Here is a 6,044-nt window from a genome sequence, read left to right as displayed (position 1 = left end):
GTCTCTGGGGGGAGCCAGGGCCACATTTTGGAGAAAGCTAAGAAGACGCCTTCTGGGGTGGAATAAAGAGAAGAGTTAGAACCACAAAGGAACATTCTTGGGTTTCAACTCCCTCAAATGCCCCTAGTTTTACCTGCTTTCCACCTATTCAGTAGCACTTCATTTTGCATGCTTTTCCTACCTCTAAATTGCAGAGTGTTGGAGGCCCAGTGCAATTTGAGTTGCCTGACCACTGTCCTACAGGCCTAGCATAGCTTTAGTTGCTTGCTTGGCTATTCTGACCCTTGTAGCATGACATCTTCCGGTTGGCAGAGATGAATAGGACTACTGAGTAACCTTGCAGATGTCTCAGTTTCTGCATACCATGGCACATAAGATGAAATACACAACATGTATGCTTGCAGCTGCACACAGATAACGGTGATGGGAACAAGTTATCCTTGAACGTCTGGGGGTACACTGTTTCATTGCCAAGGGGCATATTTTTACACTGCCCCTCCTATCACCAGATGTTGTTTTGACGACCCCAATTATCATGGTGAGAATGGAATATAGTTAAGAGTGAAAACCCAATGTAGGTAATTAGTATATATGATAATAAGTAGAAAGGTAATTAGGTTAAAGTCGTTTCTGAAAGGGTATAAGAAGTCACTACTTAGACAAAAGGGCACGCTCCATCAACACCTGACTCCATGGAAAGTGCTGCCGGTCGGACCAGAGCATCCACTGACTCTCCGGCAGGGCCCCTGAAGAAAGCCGTTCCTGTATACTGCCTTCTGAGTGACTGCTTAGCTCTCCAGGCTTAGTGAGTATGATACATTGTAGTTAATTTTAGGCTTTGTATTTAACAAGTATATCTATAGAAAATCTTGCACATTAAACCTTATTGATCTGCAAATCGGGCATACCATGTCTCACTGGTAATCACACTGATCACTAAGTGTCCAGTATCAACACAGAGTATTGCCATCTCATCATTCTCAGCAATATATACATTCCTACTCCACAGAAGTTGTATCAATGGGAACTACCTCGCAGAGTCAGAGTAATCAGTTGCGATATTATTTCTGGAAATATTTCCTACAGTAACATAAAAACATAGCAGTCCCCACATGAACTGTGTCCATGGAGTAAGGTAGACTATAAATATTATTCTACAGACATCCCCTATCCTAGTTCTCTAGTTGTTGACTATCAGCTTATTGCATTGATTACACTGACATCTAGTGGATCTTCAAAATACACACACAAAATTATTTCAATTACCGGTATGTTTCCAAAATCACATTATATTTAACCAATAAACCAAAACCACCCCTCCAAGGATGCTCTGATCTCTCACATAAATATTTATTTAAAGTCAAAGTCAGAGATGATAAAGCCAAGTTTTCATCGAACAGTTGTGATTGGCTCTTATTATTATTATTTATATAATACAAGTGCCTAGAGGATCTCACTGAAATTGGGGCTTCATTGCTCAGGCTGCTGTTCACACAAAATTGTAAGTGACAATCTTGCCCCAAAGAGCTCACAACATATGTAATGTAGCGAATCACTGCACATCCACCACATCTGTAGAGGAAACGTATGCTTTCTGAGTGCAATAGGAGAGGTTATTAACAGTGGGCCTGATCCGTTGACTTCAATGAGCTTTGGTTCAGGCTCATTGTTGGCAGCGCTGTATCTGCCAAAGATATGTAAGTGGCGGCCATGGCTACCCAGTACTACTGCCAGACACCAGTTAGCACTAGCAGGGTTCTCAAAGTTTTTTTTGCTTAGACCCCCTTTGAAAATATTTCAGGCTGTGACGACCCCTCCCAAAAGTGATGACCCTCCCAATGCCATGTCATCCTTACCAGCATGAGCCAGGGCTGATAGCTCGTGACAACCTCCGCCCCCCCCCCCCCAATAACCTTGCGACTCCCTGAGGGGTCATGACCCCCAGTTTAAGAATCCCTGAGCTAGAAGGACAGCACTGGATAGAGTGAAAACTACCCATTTTGTCTAGCAGTAGAAAGTGCTACTAAGCAAGATTCCCACACATCCTTGTAATAATAATTAATTAATACCTAGTTCTTGTATAAGGCATTTCCTCAGTAGATCTCAAAGCACTTTACAAAGGAGGTCAATAATAGTATCCCCATTTTACAGATGGGGACACTGAGGAACAGAGAGGTGAAGTGACTTCGCCAAGGTCACCCAGAAAGCCAGTGGCAGAACCAGGACTAGACATCCAGGTCTCCTGAGTCCCCATCCAATGGTCTGATCACTAGGACACATACCAAGCATTAAGCACAAACCTTTACATCTCAATGCACATCCCATTGTGCACTACTGCCACTCATCCTCTCCTCCCCAATGCTCAGTGCTCCACTGGCTTTCAAACAAAATATAAAAGCCCTTAAAGTAGGTAACATTTTTCAGTCTGCCGATCATAACACTGTATCTTTAAATGCACATAAATCTATTTCTAGAAGCCTCAGATGTTCCATCTAGTCCTTTGTGTTTTTCAGACAAATGTTAAACAAATGTCATCACTTCTATGTTTTAAAAGTCTCAGGAGATTCCCCCTAATATTCTCCAGTTATGCAGAGAATCATTTTGCTTTATACTAATATGCATAATAATCTCATCTCATTTGTTCTTGTCTGAAGCTTTGTATTGCCTATGAGCCTGTATTGCCTATGAGACAGATTCTGCAATGAGTTTTGTGCAGGTGGACTCTAGGTCCATTCAGAGCACCACTGATTTCAACAGGGCTTCATACTAGTGCAGTCCTCTTATATGGAACTCATTGTAGAATCAAGGCCTATACTAATATACAATGCTATCATACAGAGTTTGATTTTTGGATATATCAGTTGATCTCTTCTCTTTACTGTATCATGGATGAGTTTTCATTTGCAGGCTGTATTGTACTATAATAAAAATGTGAGATGGGAAAAGACCTACTAGATCATTGCCATCATCATCGTTACTATTATTTTTCAAGTACCCTATATAGTACTAGATGCCCTAGAAACAAAGACATAGGCCATGTCTCGGAGCGATTACAACCTAAATTTGATATGCCAACAAGTGATGGTTAAAGAAGGACACAAAAGGAAGAAGCGCCATGGAAGGACAGGTGTTATAATAATAACAGTACGTATTCATCCACTCCATCTCCTGCAAAGTCAAGATTGCTGCCTACATTACATTTCCTAATCCCGCCACACAGCTCTTCTGTTCCTCTTTCCTCTACCAACTCCTGGTTGAGTTCCATTGATGACACACATTCATCTACAGTGGGGACTAGAAGAAGTTTATGCTGTGAGATGTAATATTAATTCCTACTCAAATATCCATGATTTCTGGATGGAAGCATGCTATGGGGAACAGATGTTGCCTGGCTCTGTTCTCTCTTGTCCCCAAATTTCCATATTTCCATAGAGCCCTAGCTGCACAAAGCTCATGCACTGCAGCATGGGAAGGGGAGTATGTCATGGAGCTTGCACTATCCTTTTATGGCCTCTAACCTTGTTACCCTCAGGTTAGAGCTCCATCTGTTCATTTTGACAGAGGGGGAAAATATACCCCCGTGCATTTATATATATAAACAAATGGCCTCATCTGTGTGACTAATAACTTTGATCATTAAAACACAAAGAATTATAAATATCTGTTTTATTTTTCCACTCTTCATGCTGCTTGTTTAATTTTTGTATTTCTCTCATTGAGGACAGTGAAAATAGACTAGTCAGTTTTTAATCAAATTTAGTTTCAGATTTTGATGCACAGCAATTCTCAAATTCTGATCCATGGACCACTGCTATTCTGCAGAGTGCTGGCTGGCAGTCTGTGGATGGCTACTTGGTCACATGGCGCTGGCTCATCCTTTCTTCTCCACCTGCTAAACTACATGAAAAGAAATACTTTCTCAATCTGACTCTTTCATGTAAGAAATTGCTGTAGTTGCCACAGGTATAGTATGTGATCATGGATGGGAAGGGAGTCACAAATGGTGGGAGCTGTGGTCCTTGAACTAATCTCTCTGTTAAAATGTACAGTGGTCCACACTGTAAAGAATGAGAACCCCTGCACCAGTACAATGTTAGGGTTACAAACCCTGAGGAAATTGTTTTAAAATCTGTTTCCATTGAAATTTAAAAAGAATCTAATGGTCTTAGCTTTAATAAAAGCCCTGAGTCTCCTGCTCTTCATGTCATGCCTCTATTTCTCACAGACAGGAGCTGGATTTAGGTTTGCTTATATTTATAAACATTTGTTATAAAATACTTATAATTTTTTATAATTATTATTCTATTAATGTTGCTATTAATGTGCCAGGTCCAACACCCACTCAAGTTAATGGAAGGACTCTGAAAGCTTTCCCGTCGACTTTAATGGGTATTGGATGGTGACCTGTACATTTAAAAACAACTCTTTGTACATTTTTATGTCCCTCGTGCTTCCCCCAAAACTAAAAGATACCTCTGCTCAGCAAGGCGAATAAAACAAATCTTGAGTTTATTAACCAAGCCATTTTGGATGTGGAAAAAAGTGAATGTTAGGGAAATTTTCAAAATAAACTCTTTGTCTGATTTTCCCAGAAAAACTCTATCCTGAGATGAGACAAGGAATGCAAAATTTCAGGAAGATCAGTTTCTTCTTGGAGAAGTTAAGTGCAAGGGGGTGGACTTGAATACTGAGCTGATAAAGGACTAGGTTCACTCTGTAGTGATTTCTAACCAATTCTCAAGTGATCTCAATTGATTTAAACTCCCATTTTTACTGAGTGTTTAAAGCTCAGTCTTTCAAACACTGGTACTTAAAATTAGCTATTAAATCCATCTGTAGAGGCAATGACCAGCCATAACTCCCACATGACCAATGGGAGCTATAGCGGCTCAAAACCTGAAAGTGGGACCTCTTTTATCTATGTAGTCAAGTTTGAAAACTTTGGCATAACTGACTTTCAAAAAGTTTCAGAGCAACAGCACTAGGACTAGAACCCTGGTCCTCTAACTTTCTGTATGCTACAGTCTCTACAGTAGCATGCTGCTTCCTCTGAATGAAAATCATGGAACAATGACACATTACATTACTGAAAACAGTTTCAGCAAAGGTAGAAAAAGAGTTTGAAAGCAGCATTCAATCAGCAAAGATACATACATTTGCTAAAGTAAAAGGTGAAGAATGTTAAAATGATCTCAAGCAGAGCAAGCATATACATACACAGTAGCTTTCCAGCCATGTCTTTATCAATAATTATTTCTCACACTGGCAACTTTGCAAAGTTTGGTTTTGGGAGGGGGGAGGAGGGGTTTGTTTGTTTGTTTTCTCCTCCCATTCCTAGAATCCAACTATAGAAAAGATGTAAACAAAACTGAGCTGATTGTTATGGTTACTTCCTCTTCCTGTCCTAGTAGCTTAGAATTTCCCCCGCCATAGGCAAAACAGTTTTACTAAGTTTTGCCAGTAATTACTGCTGCTGTGGTGTGGCTTAAATGCAACATGTTTACCAAGTTATTCTCCAACTAAAAATACCAATTTGTTTATGAGACATGTCACATGGCCAACCCCAAACTAATTTATATGAGCAAACCTCATATTTGTTTCCCAAGCGTTTGCAAATTGTCAGGAGGTTGTAGGGGGAAGGACTGTTAATAGTGGGAAATTGTTTTAAGTTGGAGTAATTTGAGTTTGTAATTTTTGGTTTGTTGGTAGTGAGATGTTTATATTATATCAATTACTGCACTTATTGATATTATTGTTGTAGGAAGGCCCCTAGAGTGTATAGATTTTGGGGTGGGGGGGGGGATACATGCATATATAAATAAAAAACAAATGGGGACTGTTCTCTGTAGTCTTTTTCTTGGCCTTTCCCAATCTACCTTGTCATGAATTATTCTGATACTACTCTCCTGAAAGACAAACAACTTGACCAAAATAAAACAGTGACTTTTGCCAAATGACGGGGGAGGGATCAGTCTCTCCTATTCAGAGAGGATATGTCTCTGTGGAGCTCAAAAGCTTGTCTCTTTCATCAAGGGAAGCTGGCC

Source organism: Emydura macquarii, unplaced genomic scaffold (assembly GCF_026122565.2).
Source record: "Emydura macquarii macquarii isolate MOO-44397 ecotype Brisbane River unplaced genomic scaffold, CSIRO-AGI_Emac_v2 contig_480, whole genome shotgun sequence".
NCBI classification, from domain to species: domain Eukaryota; kingdom Metazoa; phylum Chordata; order Testudines; family Chelidae; genus Emydura; species Emydura macquarii.
The sequence above is the reverse complement of the archived record's forward strand: the minus strand, read 5'-3'. Positions refer to the sequence as shown.